We start from the raw sequence: 23792 nt of genomic DNA, 5'->3' as shown, positions 1-23792 counted from the left end.
ACAATACACAGATGCATTTGGATGCCAAGAGGATAGCACAAGAGAAGCTTTCTGCGGTAGTTCACGAGTTGTACATATGCAGTTAGAGATGCTAAGAAGGTACTGTATTGAATAAAATATTGTAAAGTAATGGTGCACTTTTAAAGTGGAGCGGGGCATTGAAATACCAGAGAGTGCTCTGTTCAAGGACAGATGAGGTGGGCAGTCTTTATGTGAAGGATGCAGTGAAAGCCTCACACACACAGGGGATTATAGGATATGCAGAAGCGTTCAGCCGCTCACTATGTGCTGTTAGACTGCTATTCAGGACACCTTGACAAAATGGGAAGCCCCACCAAAGTATAAAGCATGAGTCCATGGAAATGGCCTCATGCCGGCTGTCTTGCTCTGTGATGGATTTTTTTTATCTGATCACATATGCACATCCGCCTGTAAAACTTTTTTAAGAGCGCCATATTGAATCCCACACAGGTGAATTAATAAATCTGTTTTTTTATTCCAATATAAGAAAAGCTACACATGCGAGAGGGGACTCACCTCAAATGGCATTCAATGGAATGCTGAACTTGAACAATATGTTTCAAGTCAGCATTCTACCAGAATGCCACGTGCCAGCAGCTTTGAGATGTTAGCAGATCACATGCTACTCACTCATTCCATATGCAGAGTACAGTGTGGCCAACTCGGCATAGTGCTTAACATGCAACATTATTTTTGCATTCCAATATGGCCACCACGTTACTTCCAAACGTCACATCCATCTTACAACGGTAAAATGTTTATAGAATGCTGAATGGAAAACATGTAAACATTCCATTAATCACTTTTTTTTTCAAATTCTAAACCACTGGCAATCACGTGCATTCCAGTCCATTTTTTGCTCACTATACAACTTCAGAGAGAAACCAGGAATATGCAAATCTATGTCCTGCTCCTATAGGAACAGTCCAGCCCAAACTGCACGGCAAATTTCTCTACAGAGTACAAACAACGTCAGACCCGGTTCAGTCCATTTCTCAGTCATCAGCAAGGCGTGTGTCTGGACCCCAGTCAGCACAAACCCCATGCCTAGGCATAACTGCTACACTTAACCCTTGCATTAATCAAAATACGAAGGTGATAGGTGAAATGCTTTCAAAAGTCTCACTTCCTGGGAACTGTCCAGGCAACATTCTAGCCCATCATTTTTCACCCACTGAGCAACTATAGCAAAAAAGATCATTACAGTTGCACAGCAAAATACTGCTTTCAGTTTATTTTTGCATTACAAATAAAAAAAAAACGTTATATGAATGTGTAGCAAAATGGTTTCCACCAGAATATTTCACTATTCATCACCTAGTTTTTGAACCTTTAGTGTGGGTGAATCTCGCCCACGGTAACTGGGCTGAGCATGTTTAACACAAGTGTCTGCCTTTAAGATGAGGCCTCTGCCATCAAGATAGGGTAAGGGACACTTAGCTGATGGGCTTGTGCAGGTGTGCATTGGAGGTTACCATTATGACCAGCATCGTAATTGAGCAGGCGCAGGAGGGACTATGCAACGATATGTGTTGCTCTGGGGTTGGTCTTATTATATTTGTAAGGATTTGTAGATAAGACAGTAGGGTTCACCAGGAACATATATAGTACTTCACTGTGTTATACACACAGGTGAAACCTGCCTTAAAGTGCATTTTAGCTCCACTTAAACCTACACAATCCAGCGAGGTGTCAAACTGGGGTAAAACATGTATGCAGTTTGACTATACAGGTCCCAATATATGTGTACAGGTCATCAAGAATTGTCATATTTATCTCGCTTAGCTCATAATCAGATTCCAGACCTTTTTTTACACATACTGAGCCAAGTTAATTACTTTGCTCCCCAGCAGAGGGAACAAAAGGCCTTCCCATACAAAGAGGTCAATAATCAATGATGGACTCAGTTCCTGAGAAGGAAGAGGTTAGGAGGGGAAAATCTGTATCTGATAATAGACTATCACTAAACCTGGGTTGCGTCAGGCAAGGCCCACTGAAGAAAGAAGGGCGCCCAAATATCTGAAGCCAACACAGGAGGGGCTCCCCTCTGAAGTTTTGGTGGAAAGGTATCTCGCAGTGATGTCAGCTAAGGTGGAGATGTGGCCCTCAAAGGAGCTCTTCCCAGAGAATTCTTGACAGCGCCACTTTGGATCATCTCAGAATACTGTGTAGGTGGGTTGGGACAAGGTGGAGGACAGACGTGGCATTTTAGGATTAACTAGGGGTGGCAGCATTCTAGAACTTTCTACCTCAACTTATACACTTCTGCACAAGAGAGAGACAGTGAAGAAGACTCTGGATGGCAACATCAGCAGACTCATTTCAACTGGAAGGAGAACCCGCCTGATGCCCTGCTGAAGACTGTCTGCAGCTAACCCCAGGAACTACATGGGTATCTCAAGGGCCAGTGTTGGTGGTTCCTTTAACCTCGCTGAAGTGTAGTTTGGAGGAGGTCAAGTGCTCTGCAAGACACCAGGAGGATCTGGGGCTTGGGATTGTGGACAGGAGGTGTTCTGCTGGCTGGTAGCAAAGGGGCTGCACAAGACGCCCCTACCAGCAGTAGAGGAGCACCAGGAGAGGAAAGGACTGGTGTAATTAGCAAGCAAACTAGCTTCCCAGAAAGTGCATCAGGAGGCCTGTTGAAAATGTTCTTGGTGGCTAGACAATGCACCAAGGAGCAAAACAATTCGAAGATCTTCAAAATCAGCCAGAGATTTATTTAATGCATTTTTATAAAACGCAGACTTTACCCGAAGGTGTCAGAGCACTGTACAATAGAACCAGTTACGTTACATGAGACAACTGTTACAAAAATGGATTAACAAAAATAGCAGGCAATAGAATAAAAACAATGCAGGAAAAAGGAACACAATATCAAACACAGCAAGCACAGAATGTACAAACAAAAATATAAACATATATGAAAAATTTACAATGACTAAAGAACTTCCTGGCGAAAAATAGCAGGCCATAGAGTCAAAACAACGCAGGCAAAAGGAACACAATACCAAACACAGCAAACACAGAATGTGCAAACAAAAATATAAATGTATATGACAAATTTACAATGACTAAAGAACTTCCTGGCGGGGTCTGAGAAGGAGGGAATTAGTTCTGAAAGTTTCCCTAGAATAGAAGAGATTTTAGGTCCGGATGGAGGGGATGGCACGGAGCAAAGGAGGAAGCGAATTCCAGATTCTCACCGCATTACCGGAGAACGATTGGGCCATCACTTTTTACCTTTTGAAGGAGGGGGGGCTCAAGCAGGAACTTTTCCGCATTCCGAGGTGGTCTTGAGCCTCCAGACAATTTCAGTTTATTGGCCAAATAGCGAGGGGAGGAAGAGTGCAAAGCTTTGTGGGTGATGCACGCCATTTTGTAAATGGCTCTAGCCTCGATGGAAAGCCATCGGAGAGAAGACAGGATAGGAGTGATGTGGTCACTTTGTTTTGTTTCGTTTGAAATGAAGTGAGCTGCTGAATGGAGGACAGATTTGAGAGGGGGGTGAGATTTGGGAAGGCCTGTCAGAAGAGAATGACAATAACCCAGTCTAGAGAGAACTAGCAATTGGACCAAGGTTTTTAGGTCATTCTCCGGGAAGAACCGACGAATCCTCCATAGAAGGCGCAGCTGATAACGTGCGCTCTTGGCAATGGAGTTGATGTGTGAGATTAGGTTGAGTCTGTTGTCAAGTATGACACCAAAGGATTTAGCACAGTCAACAATGACGGGTTTACTGTTGAGATTTGACCTTTGAATCTCCGGAGGGACAAAAAAATGAGTGAGTGTGCTCAGCCGTACTTCTAAGTTTATTCCCCTTGTGTAGGTCATGGCCCTGGAGATGGCGTAGTCTTCATGTCATTAAATCCCTGATGTGGGTGTAATAAATATACTTTTCTTTTTCAAAGAGAAAATAATGACTGGACAACGATTGGAGTGTTGCTGTTGCGTGCCAACGAATGGAGATTACTAGCCCACACCACCTCCCCCAAGTATGTAGCTCGGACTGCTCTGCTTCACTACTTTGAGAGTCAAGTGCCACAATGTGGTACTTGGTTCCCAATAAGGAGAAAAGTGGGCACCTGAGCAGGACTCACATCCTGCACAACTAATATACACATTTCTCAAAGTAAGATATCGAGTACGCATTACTGACGAGTGAAAAAAGCATTGAGAAAGCCAAATGTTCTTGCCTTTTGGTTTTGCGAAGGCTTTTTGTTGATGCAGTGCAGCATCTGCAAAATGAAAAATAAATTGGTAATTCCGGCTGATGTCTAAATAATAAGATGGCTTGAAAAAAAGATGGTTAAGAACAGAAAGAAGGTGACATTAAAAGACCATAGGCAAGAACAGAAACATAGGATGAAGGAACAGAAACATAGGATGAAGAACCAGGAAATGATGAGTTGGTAAAAATTTTCAATTATTCACAAGGAAAATACTGCTGCATGTCTACATCGGCATGACTAATGCAATGAAAAGGGGAATACATTTTAAACATACTGTCTGATTAAATGATACTGGATTTAGTAAGGCTCATAAAGCAAGCAGGTCATATGGTATACATGCTTCGCTTCGGAGGATGGTTAGGGAGAAAGTAGCGGCATTATGGGCCTTTATTCTGGTTAGTGTGATGTATGATTGTTAAGCTGTTTTAGAATGCTTTTATGTCATGCTTCGAATGTTTAATGTTTAGAATGTTGGGAGGCGACAGAGGCAGTGGTTTATTGGAGCCAGTTTGAGAGATGTTCCTCCCCAGCTCATCCGGTCTATGCCTGAACATGAAAATAAGTTAACCTACCTGAAGAGTGACTTCCTTTTAGTGGCAAGGAGGTGTTCAAGTCAAGCCAAGTTTAAATTTGTATAGCGCACTACTCACCCAGAGGGTCTCAAGGCGCTTGAGGGAGGGGGGGAGTTTTACTTATCAAATATCCAAGTTTTTAGTTGTTTTCTGAAGGAGAGGTGGTTCTGTGTGAGGCGGAGGTGCGTGGGGAGGGAATTCCAGGTCTTGGCCGCTAAGTAGGAGAAAGATCTTCCTCCCATGGTGGATCTTTGGATGCGTGGAATTGCGGCGAGGGCTTGATTGGACGATCGAAGTTGGCGGGTGGGGGTGTAGAAGGACAGGCGCGTGTTGAGGTATTCGGGTCCTAGGTCGTAGAGGGCTTTGTGTGCGTGGGTGAGGAGTCGGAACGTTATTGACGGGGAGCCAGTGGAGGTCTTTTAGGTGACCGGAAATGTGAGCTTGTCGGGGGATGTCAAGGATGACTCTGGCTGAGGCGTTTTGGATGCGTTGGAGTTTTTTCAGTAGTTTGGCTGTGGTTCCGGCGTAAAGGGTGTTTCCGTAGTCTAGTCGGCTTGTGACCAGTGCATGGGTGACCGTCTTTCTTGTTTCGGTGGGGATCCAACGGAAGATTTTGTTGAGCATACGTAGGATGTTGAAGCATGATGATGAGACGGCGTTGACTTGTCTGGTCATCGAGAGGGAGGAGTCCAGGATGAAGCCCAGGTTGAAGCCCAGGTTACGTACGTGGTCCGTTGGTATTGGTGCGTTTCCCAGGGCCGGAGGCCACCATGAGTCGTCCCAGGCGGAGGGGAATGATCCTAAGATGAGGACTTCCATTTTGTCCGAGTTTAGTTTTAGATGGCTGTTCTTCATCCACTTGGCTACTTCTTTCATCCCTTCGTGTAGGTTGGTTTTGGCGGTGTTTGGGTCTTTGGTGAGGGAAAGGATCAGTTGAGTGTCGTCTGCGTAGGAGATAATGTTGAGGTTGTGTTGGCGCGCAATGGATGCGAGGGGACTCATGAAAACGTTGAAGAGGGTGGGACTGAGTGAAGATCCTTGGGGTACGCCGCAGATGACTTCGGTGGCCTCTGATCTAACAGGGGGGAGGAGGACTCTCTGGGTTCTTCCGGCGAGGAACGAGATTATCGAGTCCAATGCTTTTCCTTGTATTCCGACGTTGCTGAGGCGTTGTATAAGGGTATTATGACAGACTGTGTCGAAGGCTGCGGAGAGGTCGAGTAGGATGAGGGCAGCAGTTTCTCCGTTGTCCAGTAGAGTTCGAATGTCGTCTGTTGCTGCGATGAGGGCGGTTTCGGTGCTGTGTTTGGCTCGGAAGCCCGATTGTGAAGGGTCGAGGGATTTGTTGGATTCGAGGAAGGCGGCGAGTTGACTGTTGACAGCTTTCTCAATGACTTTGGCAGGGAATGGGAGGAGCGAAATGGGGCGGTAGTTCTTAATTTCAGTGGGGTCTGCTGTAGGTTTCTTCAAGAGGGCGCTGAGTTCGGCATGTTTCCAGTTTTCCGGGAAGGTGGCGGAGTTGAGGGAGCAGTTGATGACGTCTCGGAGATGGGGTGCGATAATGGAGTCTGCTTTGTTGAAAATGTGGTGGGGACATGGGTCGGTTGGCGATCCTGAGTGAATGGTGTTCATAAGGCAGATGGTGTCTTCAGTGGTGATTGGGTTCCAGGCACAAAGGTTGTTGGAGGGGGGTTTAAGTTCGGAGGTAGGTGGGGTGGGCTGGTCGCCAAAGCTGTTATGTATGTCAGTGATTTTGTTGTGGAAGAACGAGGCTAGAGAGTCGCAGAGGTCTTGGGATGGACTGATGTCGTTGGTGCTGGCGGTGGGGTTGATAAACTCTTTGACGATGTTGAATAGTTCCTTGCTGTTGTGGGCGTTGTCGAGTCGATCCTTGAATGCTGATTTCTTGGAGGATCGGATCAATTGGTGGTGTTTGCGGGTGGCGTTCTTGAAGGTGGTCAGGTTGTCAGTGGTTGGGTTTTTTCGCCAGGCTTTCTCGAGGGTGCGACAGATCTTCTTGGATTTCTTAAGGTCGTCATTAAACCAGGGGGCTTTTTTGCTGCCTTGCTTGATATGATGGTTTTTCAAGGGTGCTAATTCGTCAGCGCTGTGGGTGATCCATTGTGTGAGGTTGGTGGCTGCTTGGTTTGGGTCCGATGATTTTGCAGGGGGGTTTTGTTGAAGCGATGTGGAGAGCTGGTCGGTGGTAATGTTATTCCAGTTTCTCCGGGGAATTGGTTGTGGGTCGTAGTCTTTTTGTAGTTGAAGTGAACGCAGCTGTGGTCTGTCCAATGGAGAGCTGTGGTGTGATTAAAGGAGATGTGCTTGCTGGAGGTGAAGATTGGGTCGAGCGTGTGCCCGGCAAAGTGGGTGGGGGTGTCGACAAGTTGTTGGAGTCCGAGATTGGCGAGGTTGTCCAAGAGGGTGGTGGTGTTGCTGTCGTCGTTCTTTTCCAGGTGGAAGTTGAGGTCTCCCAGTAGAATGTAGTCCTCGGAGGGGAGGGCGTGAGGGCTGATGAAGTCAGTGATGTCTTCGCTAAATTGTGTGCGGGGTCCGGGTGGTCTATAGATGAGGGTGCCTCTGAGTGTGGTCTTAGGGTCGGTGTGAATCTGGAAGTGAAGGTGTTCGGCGGTTGTGAGGTTGTCATCGGAACTGGTCGTGATGCGGATGGTGTTCTTATGAACGATGGCGATTCCTCCTCCTGTTTGGTTGTTGCGGTCCTTTCGGATGATCTTGTAGCCGTCCGGGATGGCAATGGCGATGTCGGGCGCTGATGAGGCGTTCATCCAGGTTTCTGTAAGAAAGGCGACGTCCGGCGATGTGGTGTCGAGTAGGTTCCAAAGTTCAATGGCGTGTCTGTGGACCGAGCGGGTGTTGAGTAGGATGCACTTCAGGTGGTTAGTGTCGGAACTCTGTTTGGAGTCTGTGGATTTGGTGTGGGTCCTGATGCAGTCGAACTTGCAGGAGTGGCGGGTGAAGGGTTCATGGGTGTGTCCTGTGGCGGCTTGGTAGCAGTCTGGTAGACGGCCGGAGTTGAGTGTTGAGAGGGTAGCGGTGTCGTACGTACTGCGGGTGGAGAGGATTTTGCGGGGGCCAGGGGGTTTGGCACTGGGCGCGGTCCAGGCGCGGACAGGCGTAGACGGGCGTACCTTAGGCGCACCTTCGGCACGCATGGGGCGAGTCCGCTGCGCGCAAGTGCATCTGACATAAGTGGATAGTGGAGGGGGCGGAGCGAGGGAGGAGCAGCTGGGAGGCGGGAGCGGGGTTGAGAGGACGAGCTCCGAGGCACAACAACAAGATGGCAGCAAAAGCAAAACCGAAACAGGTTGGGGCACAAAGTTGGATTACGCTGTGGCCAGTGGCACCGGCTCAATCAGGCACTAACAATTGTTTTCAAATCTGTGATGCGAGCACTACGATAACAACTGCACAAACGAGCAATACAAATTATGGTCTAAACTGCACAAACGAGCAATGCACAGATGATCAATACAAATTAGGACTGCACAAACGAGCAATGTATAAATGAGGATTAAAGCGCTATTGAATTAAAGCAGGCAGCAGTTCTTTAAAGCACAAAGCAATGTGAGCGCAGCCCAACGATACCAGTGGAGACCAGGGAGCGACCGCTTCTGATAGTGTCAGGACGGTCACAGGACGATTGTTCCACAGGACACCTCAACACCCCAGCATGTGTTCAACTTCCTCGATCTGGTGTCTCCTCACAGTTCCATCATTGTTGTTCGCCTTATCAACGAATCTCAGGAATGACTAAAGGAATTTTCCCTAAGAGCTCATGTATTTGTCCAGTAGGGTAGGTTGGAGGATAAACCAGTTTGTATGACAAACCTGTTTGTACAGTTGGAGAATTTAATGTCCAATCACTTTTCCTTTACTCCTCCTTTCCCGTCCGTTTTTTCCCCGCAGCCCTTTTCCCCCAGCGCGCCCCGCTCCCAGCTGTCAGGCCCTCACCGACCCAGACGTAATGGCGGGCACGCGCACAAAAGGTAAGCCCGTCTGTGCCCATCCACGACCCAACCGCAACCAGGAACCAGGAACCCTGGACCTCTTCTCCGCCAACGATACGACCCAGCGGCACTCCATGCACTCAACCCAGGCCACAACAAATGCAGGCTAGCGTCACCGGCCGACACCCACGGACTCTTCAGCGGTCACCGCTGCCAGCACACATACAGCACCGCCAAGAACACGGACCCAGCAAAACCAGCCCACGAGAACACAACTGAACCAAAGACCCTGCAATGCATCCTCCTCAATGTCGAATCCCTCCACAAACATGCCTCCAAAATCTGAGACCTCCTCGACAGCACCACATGGGACGTAGTGTTCCTCATCGAAACCTGGACCAACACCACCTTGGGAGCTCCATTGCAATTCCCCAAGGATACAAGTTCTCCAGGAAAGACCTCCCCACCCACCCGGGACGAGGAATCTCCATCGTCCACAAATTCACCCTCCGCCTGAGCACACTCCCCAACGAGCCCACAGACCTGATGGAACACCTTCACTTCAAAATACTGGGCAGCCTTAACACCAACCTCCGAGGAACCCTCATCTACCCCCCCCCCCCCCGGACCCTGCAGACATTTCGCCACCTCCATTGTAGTGTAGCTCCTATTTTCCCAATAGGCTCTGCGCATTGGAATAGTACCTACAGCAGTAAAGGCCTAGGCCAGACGTTAACTAGGTCTACTACTGTCGAAACTAGACTTAATTTTTGGGTTTGCCAGCTAAGCTCAGAGTTCGCTAGAAACTTTCTCGAATGTTCAAGGAAGGATGAACTCCCCTGATTAGACAAGAAGGGATTTAGTTTCTGACAACCATAGAACATGACAACTTTGCTCTCCCCTAATCAAGAGTCAATCTCGAGAGTCGTGTGAGCACAAGGCAATTATTTTACTCAGTCAGTACGTGCATTCTTAGTCTCATCAGAATGTAGAGAAAAGGAAGAGACGGGCGTGTTCAATAAAAGATGTTATTTATTGATCAGTCTCTTTTCTCGTACAAGAGAAATGGATCGATATTATTGCAATACTTATTGTTAAGTAAAGTGCATACATTAGAAGCAATAGTATAAAATAATACTGTAAAAACATTGATATGGTTTCTGAGCCATATGATGTTTAAAATGATTAAAATATATTTACATACACATATACATTTGACTAAACGTACTCAACTGGTGTTTCTAAATACGCCTACCCCGTGTACCTGACCTAAGTCTAAATGCGTGGGCGGGAATAGAAAGTTACAGTTTAGTTTAAGTTTGTTTTTGCCAAGTGAATAACTAAAGAATTCTCTAGGAGGGGTTATTCAGTTCTGTACCTGGAATTTAGGATGAATGAGGAATGGTATCTCTTTCTCTGCTCTCGATATTCCAGGCTGCCTGCGAGGGCTGCCCAGAAACGCCGGTGCTGGGTCTCTCGGCTTGAGATAGCAGCGCGTCTCTCAGCGCGTCAGGAAGGCGGGGCTGCTGCCTGCGGGGTCTGCTTCTGCTCTCGGCTTCGGCAAGTATGGCTGCTCCGTCTTGTCACCACGCGTGTGTTTGCATAGGGCAAGGTCGGCAATATTTATACCTTAAAGGTGCCGGGATTGACGTAAGGATGGACATAGGTACGTCAATAAAGATGTCATACGACTTGCTCGTTAGCACATTCTTTACTAAAGTTCTCTGTGAAATCAAAACAATGGCCGCACGGATTATCCAGGTTGTCATAGGTTTGATTTGTTATGAGAACGTCGTATGCCTTATCAGGGGCTGGAGGAATGTCGCTTGTCTAATTAGATCTCAAGCGTTATGACCTAATCAGATAACACGTTCCTGTGCCGTAGTGTGACTGCGTCAGATAACGGTATCTGCATCATGGGGGTTTTCTTGCCTCATGGGCTGACTGTTAGTTAACTAGCTAGTAAGTTTAACCAGAATAGGGTCAGGAATAGGGGGATCGAATCAGAACCTATAGAAATACACGACACCCACTCCACGCTAACTATGGTCATATCTACTAATCTATGCATAGTATAACATAGTACAACATACTATAGAGTATAGTGTATACCTTACCACCCCAAAATACATAAATGCATTTCGAAATTTTCAAATATACTGAAAAATTGCAGTCATATATATTGTATGCACTTAAGCTATGAATTAAATGCAAAAGTAAACACGCATTGTTATGCATTATTGCTTGTTGGTATATGAGAAATACACATGAAATGGCTCTTAATATGGCTATACAGAAAAAAAGTCGAAACCATTTCATCACATAAAATCTATTGCGAACATACCAGCGGGCAGCTAAAGTCTATAAAGTCTACAAAGTATCTAAAATAGAAATCTTAGTTCTCTAGGAATAGTCTCTTACTTTAAGCAGAAAATCAGTGTCCCGGGAAAAAATATATAGAAAAATATTTTAGGGGCTTGCTGAAAAAAGTTGCTGTCCGTGAACTGGATTGTAATTGTTCATGTGACTTTATTTTTAAAGTTGAAGGCCGAATTCAGGGAACGCCGTGTGCGAGTTTACTCAAAAGTCTCTATTTCTGTTCCGGAGAGAACATCATATCATTCAGGCTTTCGAAAAAACTGTCAACAGCTTCATGGGAAAGTTCCTCTAAGTCGGAAATAGGGGTAACCATGCATTCATGCGCATGATTGTCTCCATTGACATTCTGATTTGCATTGCTGACAGAAGGTCGTACCTGTTCGATGCTGCTTTCATCTTGAACTTCACTACTCTTCAATCGCAGTGGTGAAGATTCCAGGAATGCCGTCATCAGAATTGGCAGCCTTTGAGGGCAGCACAGTGCGTGAACCTTGGTAGGAACCAACAGTGTATCTGCATCCACCGGCGCATCCGATTGTAGCGTCAGACAGGTGTCTAACACGCATTCTTCTCCGCATAGCAGACACCTTAGTACAGGTAAAACACACCTTTGCCACATTGGTCGAAATGATAGAAACCAAGTCATGTTTAGGTCTCTAAGCCGGGATAGTCCCAGGATTTTTGATATCCGGTCCCGGTATCCAATGGCTAGGATCGTATCTTCCATTGTCGCGAGAGTTTGATCTGTGACATGGGTTGCCATAACGAAAAATAAGGACTAGGAATAGGATTCCTGCAATTAGTCCTAGGATCAGGGGAAGTCCGCCAAAAATCGAATGGACGAAGTCTGGAAAAATACCCAGTATGGCTTTGAATGGTGTTAATGCCATCGAAAATACTGTCTTAAATACCTTTGAGACCCCTGTGGTATCAGAAATATTTAAGATTTCGCTCAGGATTTCCGCGAAATGTACGGGGGAATTAGTTGATAATAATGTATGTATCTCTGCAGTCGTCCTTGCGACTTGTAGATCATACGTTTCTTTAGATGACGTGAGCCTTGTAGGCGTCTGAAGAAGCACTGTTTTCATTCTGCTTAAAGTGTCTATTCGAATAGAAGTAATTTTCAGACCGGGCCATGCCCTTGCCTCCCTGTCTGGAAAGGAGCTGGGAAACAAAGAACGTCCACAGCACTTGACCTTCGCCGTCGTAGTGACGAGATAAGGAGTCCCGGGCATAAGACTACAGCATCTGCGGTCTACAATAAGAATGTAACTCCCATTATAGAGTCTTTGAAAGAATGGTTCTATTTCAGTTGCAGGTGCGCCTTGCTGGTGACATGAAAGGTTGTATGAATTCCCTTCACAGGCTCCGTGCAAACTAATACCGTTACACAGAAGCGTGCCGCTTAGTGACATAGCACAATTGTTGCCACTAAGAAACACTTTCTGTCCTTTGTTACTGACACATGCATGTGAATAGGGCAGGTTCCATGTTGTTTTAAGGTACCCCTTTCCCAATTTCTCGTACATGCCAGCCTGTATATATTTTTGGCAGTATTGAAACCAGAAGGTTGAGATTGGAATATTTATGATTCCGTGGATTATCCATTCACTGACAGGTCGTTCTGACATTGTCAACGGTAATCTTTCTAGTTTTTCAATGCTCAAGATTGTATAATCAGCACCCTTCTGAGCCATACCGATTTGTCTATCAGTAAGGTTAAAGATTTGGAATAGTGACGTTGTGTTGATTAAACGCCAAGGCACATAGCCTGAACGCAGATTTTGTAACGTCCAGCCAAGCTGTACAATAGAACGCAATTGTGACTGACCATGTTGTAATAACAGTAAGTCTTGCGATAATATATCGATTGCTGAAGACACAATGCTGTCCAATGAAAAAATTCTGGAGGACAGAGTCATTAACCCATTGTCCACTACAGAAAGTGATTTTTCCAAATTAATACGGTCAATTTCCCGTATTCTCTCTGCTGTCTCAATTTGAGTAACCTTCCAGGCCTCATTGTATGCTGCATATACAGAGGCTGCTATGAAACGCTTTTGACGCTGTTTGCGTGGTCCCATTATGAAATCACGCAAGTCAGCACCATCAGTGAGTAAAGTTAGGTGTTGCTTAATTTCAGGCAGTGTGGAAGTTTGTAGCCATTGAAGGCATAATTTGCCCACACTGTAGGTTGTTATTATCCCTGGGTGATGTCTTTGGGGATATCTAGGGTCTGGCCTGTTCATTTTGAAACCCTGTGTTTTATTCAGGAATCTATCTTGACAGTTATTTGTATCTGTGGGCCAGATCAACCATTGTTTCCAATCAGGATGTGTTCTGTTTTGGTTAAGTATATGGTTTATGTCTATTTATTCATCTGTTTCAGAGTTATTGCTAAACATTGTTGGCTTTGGGATAGACAGGTTATTTAAATCTTTGATTTTGGCTAAGCCAAGACAGGTGGTTTGTTGAACGGTGTCATTTAAAAATATCATTTGTTCTGGGATCATGCAGGCTCTAAACAAAGCTTCTATACCCTGTACTTGCCATTCTTTTGTACCCCAAACACTTTTCAAATCAACATGTTTGTCCCAATAATCAAATCCAAAAGTATTCATTTTTTCAAAGAAAGAATCTGAATATATCAATTTTGTGTTGGTTATCATGGTTTTCATCCCTGTCTTGTTTGACAATTTGTAATAAAATGTTTCAGCATTAGTTATGTTAAAACCTGAAAAATATGAATATTTGCCATACACGGTTCTAGAGCTCCCTCTTGGAGGTGTAGCACAATGTTCCCATTGATTAAAATTTAAAACATTTCTAGGTTGTGCAGATTTATGCAAGAAATGGTTACCATAATGGTTATAGCAGTACATGCTGTCATAATTTGTAGAACCCTGCAAATAATCATGTTTTGTAAATTTAGCAGACATTACTAAGTCAGACATCATATTGTTTATACTTTCAAAGTCCCAATCATCAGCAAATGAGTTTGGTTTTGCAAAGTCACTCAAGGAGATCTTGATTTGGTGTGGATATTTCAGGATCTCGACCGGACCATAAATTTCATAGTCAGTGTTGTCCCAGGCTACCCCACCAGGTATTGGAATTGCTGTGAAGTTGGCTGAAGAAAGTTCTGAAGAAAGTTCTCTTTTCTCGACGTGTGAAGATGTGTGTGGTTTGAGGACCAAGTTGATGTTCTGACTTGCTGTGTCCATTTTAGCATATTTTCCCTCAATGAAGCGTCCCAAAGTAAATACCATGATGAGCCAAAGTATGAGGATAAATGCACCAAAACCCACCCAAAATTCAATCCATGGGGAAACCAGATATGTTTCTTTCAGTTTTTTCAAAAGTTCCTTAGCTTTGTCTTTAAAGGATTTTGATGATGGCTGTGTCTTTTGTTCGCTGAAACCGTCAGAGGAATCATCGAAGTTGATGAAGTAACCGGATGCAGTTCTGTCAATTGTTCCAATTGGTTCAGGATTTTTGTTTCTTGCATTTTCACTTGGTACTTCTGTATAGATTGGTGTGTCTCTGCTAAATGTCTTTATTTGGGTTTTCAGAGGTCTAAGTTCTATTGCATTGTTGCATAGTCCTTGTTGTTCTTCCGTAGGCGTTTCGAATGTGATGAGCCTCTTTGATAGGACCTCTGTACTGGTAGCAAACCTTGGTGTTCTGCTACTTATTGGGAGTCCACTTGGCCTACTGTTGGTTATCGGCCACATGTTGTGGTTTTACCAGGTCGATGGATACAACTCGGTTCTCCTTTTTTCCAGCAAGTGGCGGTAGTACAACTGATCTTGTCCCGTTGACAGACAATACAGGAACTGCTTTTCTGTAAGAAGGCCCAAATTCCTTCTTTACCGCGATCTTCTCCCTGACTAGATCCCCGACTTTTGGAATCCAGACAGGTCTTGCTGGGACAGGTGGTGATTCTTCAGTGGTCGTTGGCTGTTGTTTCAACTGTATGTTGCTCAGGTCTTTTCTTGTTTAAGTCCTGCAAAATAGCCAAACGGTCTTTGACATCAAAGCTTTTTTCTGTTACCACTGAAGTCTGACTATCAAGGTCAGAGATCAACATCCTAGTTCCGAATAATAATTCGTACGGACTGAATCCCTTCAGAGAATTTCTTGGCAAGTTATTAAGACTACGTTGGACACTTATTAGATGTTTGACCCACCCAGCTCCCGAACCTAATATCCTTTCTATTATAGATTGCTTTCTGTCTTGGTTTTTTCTTTACACCATCCCATACCCTCAGGAAGGAAGTGAGAAGATTCCCGCTGGGCTGTGCTCATTTTGGCCATTCTTTCCCCCCCCAGGCTGGATTGCCTGAGAAAAGTAAAAAAAAATGGTCGAACGTAGCATGCTCTTAGCGTATATGCCATTTAGACTCGCAAATCTTGTATAACAGTCCGGACGTCAGCCGAGTGTTGTGGATCTACATGATAAGTGGGAACTAGCCTGTATATGTTAATTGCAAGCCATTCTTTTTAGTGGTGATGTTATCTGCCTTGATACGACGAGGTATTAAACTGCTTCTCTCCCCACTGCGATCTCTGTTGCAGTTTGGGCAGTTTTTTACAAACATGGTGTAGTGCAGGCTCATGCCTGGCCACCAGTACCGTGACTGTAATTCTTCCAGAGAATCCTTTAATTTAAGGTGTCTGAGACCCTCGCCCATGTGTGCGTCTGCGATTAACAAGTTTCTCCTGTCCATGTTTGGAATCACTCTATCCCCCACTCCAGGGATTCGAGCAAAAGGAATGGAGTTTGCATCTATGATGTATGTGTAATTGAGTGGATAGTTGATCGGTAACGCCGAGCAGTCGCCTTTTGATGACGTTTTTACTGCCAGCAATGTTTCGCCGTCAATGTATTTTAATGTACGCTTTTTTCGATCTACGGGAGCCGGTTTACTGGCTGCCGCTGCGGCTGTTTCAGCCAATGAATTCCCTACAACGTGAACGCCATCACGCTGATGACTCAGTGAGTGAGTCACGTGAGTCTTTGGTAGTTCTTTTTTCAAAAGAGCTACTTGTTCCCAGAGAAGTCTCTGCTTTATTGGTGCATCCGTGTCATCTTTGTAATCGTTCTGAATCCAGGTCTGCAAATCCTTGTTATATGCTTTGACGCAGAAATATGAATCTGACACTATAAGTGTCGGGAATTCGCGATCCGCATTATCTAGCGCCATTTTCAAAGCTAATATTTCAGTTTGTAGTTCTGAATTAGTTTCTACTGAGTGTGATTTTGTTAATAGAGGTCTTAGTTTACCTCCGTGCCACACTTCTTTTGTAATCTCACATGTGGGATTGTATGCATGTTCTCCCCAAACGGAGGGTTGAGCATGTCCGTCTGTATAGATTACACAGGCGTAATGTCGTAGAGGCAGAATGTCGATTGGCAGAGGATACGTTTTTTCATATTTTAGATTTTTTAATTCTTCTAGTTCTTAAAAGACTGTTAACCAGGCAATACTTGATAATTCATATCCTCCGTACTGGATTTTCAGATGGGCAATTCTGGACTTTTTGAAGTTGAATTTGTAACCCTCTGCAGCGAAACCAAGTATTATGGTGTTCACTCTTTTCAAGTGAGTTTCCAAGTCATCATCTGTTAAATAAATGTCATCGACATAAGATAATGCTTCATCATCATATAGTTGTAGTAATTCTGTTACTCTCGCTGAGAATACCCCCGGGCTGTTCTTGTACCCCTGGGCTAACCGACAGAATTGTTTTTGAGTGCCATTTACTGAAAATGCAGTTAAATATCTGCTCTCTGGTGCTATGTTTTGACAAAAGAATCCGTTGGAGATGTCCAAGGTTGTTTTGTATTTTTTGCGCACTATGTTATTCATTAGTGCAGCACTGTGTGAGTTTTGCACTGCAAAAGTTTTGCAACATGTGTTAAGGTGTCGGTAATCCAAAACTAGACGGTACGAATTGTCTGGTTTGGAGACCGGAAACAAAGGGTTGTTCATTTGTGAGGTGCAAGTTTCAATCACCCCTTGGTATTCTAGCTGGTCTAGTATTTCATTTACTTGTTTTTTAGCTTCTTGCTTAATTGGGTACTGCCTTTGTGCAGTAGGTTGTGATTTTAACTGGACTTTGTGAGGAGGAGAATCCTCATCCCATCCTACATGATTTTTGTATAAAGCAGGTGCTAAGGCCACTGCCCACTTTCTAGCAAGTGTATATTTTTTATGAATCGGCATTTGATTCGAGAAGGCAGGCATAATTACTTCTTCGCCATGAGGGCACTCCCTGACAAACTCTGGTGGCCAGTCTTTTTCAGCTAGAAGGATGTCATAGCCTTTGGAGAGGTTATCCCAAAATAGTCCCCTAATTTTCCTAGTCTTATCTCCCTCTATACGTAATGTTATCTCGTATATTTTGTGGGGCTTGCTAACTCTGGTATCTGCAGTTTCCACTTGAAGGTATTCATTCGTGTCCACTGTCTCCAGATGATTCATAAGGACTTTGCGAGCTATGCTCACCTCTGCTGCGCTGTCTAGCATTGTCTGAGCCCATTCTCCGTTTTTCAGTTGTGTCCTCAGTATTCTCGGCATTGTTAACTACCTTGATACTGGCTACCTTCTTTTTTGGAAATTGTGATTTCTTTTTCAGTTGAGCAGGTTCCTTGTCTTTGGACTTGGCGTGCTCTTCTGATCGTCCTCTTCTTTCAGATTTCTGCGAGGAATTCTGAAAAGATTGAGAGGGACGTGTATCAATGTCTTGATATCTATCAGGTTTTTTAATATTATCCCTATTTCTAAGGTTATATCTATTCCCAGAGGGTTCACTCTGAGGTGACCTTTGTCTCGGGTTTGGAGATTTCTCTCTTCGCCTAGGAGACCTTCCTCTGGACTGGAATTTCTTTTCTTTAGGATTGGATTGTTTATTTCCATCCCAGTTCTTTTTTGGTGAATTATTATTAAAAAATATTTTTTCTGGACTTGTAGTCAGTTGCGGTTTTACTGGTATTCCACCTAGACTATCTCTGCCTAGTTCTTCATAGGATTTTTCTATGATTCTGGCAATTTCAGCTGGTTGGTCTGCTATATCTGTCTCTTTTAACCTCTGGCGGATCGCCACGTTTGCTGCTTCACCCTTTATGTTGGCTAGTAATATAGCCGAGACCTGCTTGAAGTCTTTCAGTAATTTCATACCAAGAGTTAAAGCAGGTTCTGGACCGTATTCATCTTGAATTTGTTTTAGCACATCTGGTATCACCGAAATGGATGGGACACCGTGCGTTTTTGTGTAGATGGAAGCAAAGACTGTACCCCAAGTGTCACAGTCCTCAATGTGTGGTGCGATTCCCATTGGGAGACATATAGTCAGAATCCTGTGTTTTTCTAATGGGGTGGTGTCAGGAAACACCGCCTCTATTTGGGTTATTTTCTGTGCCAACCAGAATGGTATTTGTTCCCGTTTAGCTGGAACTTTACCTAGGCAGGATTGGATGTTCTGTGGTGTAATTTTATTTGTGTTCCCCTGGTGAGGGGTCAGCTGTGGAAGTTTAATCGCTGGCTGAATTGTTGAAGTCCGCATTACATACTGAACTAATTGTCTGTGAATTTTTAGTAGTTGTTTTAGCTGTATTAACAGCTCTGCTGCAGGCATTCTTTCGATGTCTGGATGTGGTGTGTATCCGGCTAGGACCGGCCACGTTGCTCCTGGTCTTCCTAAAGGACCGAGCCTTGTAATGTGATTGTTATGTATTAGGGCGCCATCAAATAAGAGCAAATGCTCTTGGAATTTGAGTGGTACTTCCACCTCCTCGAAAGGAGTGTACTCATTAGGAGGTTCCTCTACTTTGTAATAGTGGAAGTACTTTGTTACAGCATTTGCTGCTGGAAAATTTATCCATGTATAGTATACCTCTGTCTGCCGATATTCGTGTGCCTCAATTACGAATATGACTGTGCCACCTCTAGGTGTCAGTCCATTTTCTATAAGTTTTAGAGTTATAGCTCTTCTTTTGGCGACCTGGATGAGTATTATATCCGGGTCTGCATCGAGTGCTGTAGTATCAGCTGCTGCTATTTCAGTAGCTAATCTAATTGCCTCTCTTTCATCATCACTCTCTGCCATTTTACAGACAGGATGGTATTATGTTTGTTTGCAGATCAGGTTTCTTATGGAAACAGAGATTAGGTGCACAATATTCTGGAACTGTTTTATCCTTCAACGTTGACTTGACCAAGAACCATACATAGGAGTTCCCTCCTGCGAGGTTTTGGAGGATATAATAACCTTTCACCCACTCCAGACGTCTTTGGAGTATTTGGAAAAAGGGGTCTGAGTGAGAAAGCACGACTGAGTTACTCTAAATGTCTTACGTTAGTTTTATCGCCCTTTCCAAACGCGTTGGGCGCCATGTAGTGTAGCTCCTATTTTCCCAATAGGCTCTGCGCATTGGAATAGTACCTACAGCAGTAAAGGCCTAGGCCAGACGTTAACTAGGTCTACTACTGTCGAAACTAGACTTAATTTTTGGGTTTGCCAGCTAAGCTCAGAGTTCGCTAGAAACTTTCTCGAATGTTCAAGGAAGGATGAACTCCCCTGATTAGACAAGAAGGGATTTAGTTTCTGACAACCATAGAACATGACAACTTTGCTCTCCCCTAATCAAGAGTCAATCTCGAGAGTCGTGTGAGCACAAGGCAATTATTTTACTCAGTCAGTACGTGCATTCTTAGTCTCATCAGAATGTAGAGAAAAGGAAGAGACGGGCGTGTTCAATAAAAGATGTTATTTATTGATCAGTCTCTTTTCTCGTACAAGAGAAATGGATCGATATTATTGCAATACTTATTGTTAAGTAAAGTGCATACATTAGAAGCAATAGTATAAAATAATACTGTAAAAACATTGATATGGTTTCTGAGCCATATGATGTTTAAAATGATTAAAATATATTTACATACACATATACATTTGACTAAACGTACTCAACTGGTGTTTCTAAATACGCCTACCCCGTGTACCTGACCTAAGTCTAAATGCGTGGGCGGGAATAGAAAGTTACAGTTTAGTTTAAGTTTGTTTTTGCCAAGTGAATAACTAAAGAATTCTCTAGGAGGGGTTATTCAGTTCTGTACCTGGAATTTAGGATGAATGAGGAATGGTATCTCTTTCTCTGCTCTCGATATTCCAGGCTGCCTGCGAGGGCTGCCCAGAAGCGCCGGTGCTGGGTCTCTCGGCTTGAGATAGCAGCGCGTCTCTCAGCGCGTCAGGAAGGCGGGGCTGCTGCCTGCGGGGTCTGCTTCTGCTCTCGGCTTCGGCAAGTATGGCTGCTCCGTCTTGTCACCACGCGTGTGTTTGCATAGGGCAAGGTCGGCAATATTTATACCTTAAAGGTGCCGGGATTGACGTAAGGATGGACATAGGTACGTCAATAAAGATGTCATACGACTTGCTCGTTAGCACATTCTTTACTAAAGTTCTCTGTGAAATCAAAACAATGGCCGCACGGATTATCCAGGTTGTCATAGGTTTGATTTGTTATGAGAACGTCGTATGCCTTATCAGGGGCTGGAGGAATGTCGCTTGTCTAATTAGATCTCAAGCGTTATGACCTAATCAGATAACACGTTCCTGTGCCGTAGTGTGACTGCGTCAGATAACGGTATCTGCATCATGGGGGTTTTCTTGCCTCATGGGCTGACTGTTAGTTAACTAGCTAGTAAGTTTAACCAGAATAGGGTCAGGAATAGGGGGATCGAATCAGAACCTATAGAAATACACGACACCATCACGGACATCATCTCCCCGCAGGCCATCGCATCCACCAACTACACCCTGCTGGGAGACCCAACTTCCATATCGACAACTAACTGAACCCCAACACCACATCCCTCCTGGACAACCTCCACAACATTGGACTCCGCCAGATTGTGACTGAACCCACGCACTCAGGAGGACACACCCTCGACCCAACTCTTCACAACAGGAAACTCCATCACCTTCAGCCACACCACCGAACTCCCACGGACTGACCATCGCTGCGTCCACTTCACCTCCAGAACACACACCATCCACAGACGCCAGCACCTGCTCCCACGAAGAAACTGGACCAGAATCACTGACAACCAGTTCACCTCCTCACTCAGCAACTCCACCCCAACCATCGGGGAATACGACAACCCCAACACCGCAGCCCGAAACCTGCACAGATGGATCTCTGACAGTGCCAACACCATAGCCCCCCTCAACAAAAACAACAACACCCATGCCAAGAAATCCCGATGGTTTACCACCCACTTCAAGATTCCAGAAGCAATTGAAGCCACCTCGAAAAGGCCTGGAGGAACACCAGATCCACAGAAGCCCACAACAAATTCAAAGCCAACACCAACTCATCAGAAAAACAAGAAAAAAAAGCGATTGAAGACAGAATCTCCACACACACAACAGCAAAGAACTCTTCAACATCATCAAGGAGTTCGCCCAACTCACCAACAAGTCGACTGACTTCCCTCCCTCGCAAGACCTCTGTGACAAACTCAGCACCTTTTTCGACTACAAAATCAAGAGCATCTACAACAACTTTGACGAAGACAACCAACACACTGAACCCTCACTAACCACCCGACACCATGAAGCCAGCGATTGACAACTGGACAGCCCTCATCTCCGAAGAGACACTGAAGACGATGAAGTCAATCCACTCCGGGGCCCTCACGGAACCCTACCCCCACCACATCTTCAACAGAGCCGCCAACACCATTGCACCGATGCTCTGCCAAATCATCAACTGCTCCCTGGCGACTGCCTTTTTCCACGATGACTGGAAACATGCGGAGGTCAACCCCCTCGTGAACAAACCCTCTGCAGACCCCACCAACCTCAAAAACTACAGACCCATCTCCCTGCTCCCGTTCCCAGCGAAAGTCATAGAGAAAGCGGTCAACAGCCAACTCGCCACATTCATCAAAGAGCACAACATCCTTGACTCCTCCCAATCTGGCTTCAGCAAAAAGCCACAGTACGGAAACCGCCCTCCTCGCCGAAACAGACGCATCCGTACCCTACTGAACAAAGGAGAAACAGTTGCCCTCATCCTCCTCTACCTCTCAGCAGCGTTTGACACAGTCTCTCACTGCACTTCATGACACAGCGATCCAGGACAAGGCCCTGGACTGGATCTGCTCCTTCCTCTCTGGCAGAAGGCAGCGGATCAGACTTCCCCCTTTTCTCTCGGACCCTACACCAACAACCTGCGGAGTCCCCCAGGGGTCCTCCCTCAGTCCTACGTTCTTCAACGTCTACATGGCAGCGCTCGCCCCCATTGTCAGAACCTACGGACTCAACATTGTGTCATATGCAGACGACACCCAACTCATCCTCTCCCTATCCCACGAACCCAACACCCCCAGTCACAACGTTCGAGAAGGCATGGAAGCCGTTGCCAAATGGATAAAAAGGAGCTGCCTACAACTAAACACCAACAAAACAGAAGTACTCATCATGGGGCCGAACCCAGAAGCCTGGAACAACACCTGGTGGCCCCCCGCCTCGAACACCGCCCACCCCCACGGTCCACGCACGCAACCCGGGAATCTTCCTGGACTGCGAGCTCAAAATGGACCACCAGATCAAATCAGACTCCTCCTCTTGCTTCCACACCCTCCGCCTCCTACGTAAGACCTTAAAATGGATCCCCCTCGAACACAGAAAGACCGTCACTCACGCCCTGGTCACCAGCAGACTCGACTAAGGCAACACTCTACGCCGGAATAAACAAAAAACCTCACCTGCAAGCTGCAGAACATCCAGAACAAAGCCGCAAGACTAGTCCTCAACCTGCCAAGACACTGCCACATCTCCCAGCACCTGCGCACACTCCACTGGCACCCCATTGAGGCTAGAGTCACCTTGAAGATGCTTATCCACCCACACATTCCCTCCACTACACCAGACCAGCATACCTAAACAGCAGACTCAAATTCCACGCACCCCAAAGGACCCTACGATCAGCCCAGCTCTCCTACGCCGGGATCCCCCGCACCAGAAAGACCAGATCGGGAGGCCGCTCCTTCTCCTTCCTGGCGGCCAGAGCCTGGAACGCGGTTCGGCTCCACCTCAGACAGACCCCATCGCTCCCAATCTTCGCAAGAAACCTCAAAACCTGGCTCTTTGACAGACCACCTCCTTGGAGGACTGGAACCTGCACCCCCCACCCCCTGAGCCTTGTGACCCGTACAGGTGAGTAGTCGCACTTCACTAACCCATGATTGATTGATTAACAAACAGCACAGTGTATGTAGCCAAAGAGTATTCTTGTTCATTGGCCTGTTGGACCAAAGCAACCCAGGGCTTGTATTAAAACCTAATAATCCTGAACTATATATTTTGAGAAAGGGATAATTGTATGGTTTCTCCGGTAAAGGACTGTACGTGGGTAAATACTTTTTCCAGAAGCTTTTCAAGAGGAATTGCACATTTTCAAGGGTTTTTCTCACAAAATATACCTTAAAGAAAATGCGCAACTGGTGGTTCATACACTTCGTAGGGTACCTTTAGCTTTGAGGAGTGAATTAAAGAAATAACAGAGCCAAATAGAAAGTTAAAATTGGTTATAATCTATTGTGTAAGTT

This window comes from Lissotriton helveticus, chromosome 3_1 (genome assembly GCF_964261635.1).
Source record: "Lissotriton helveticus chromosome 3_1, aLisHel1.1, whole genome shotgun sequence".
Taxonomy (NCBI): Eukaryota; Metazoa; Chordata; class Amphibia; order Caudata; family Salamandridae; genus Lissotriton; species Lissotriton helveticus.
Note: the sequence above shows the minus strand (reverse complement) of the source record.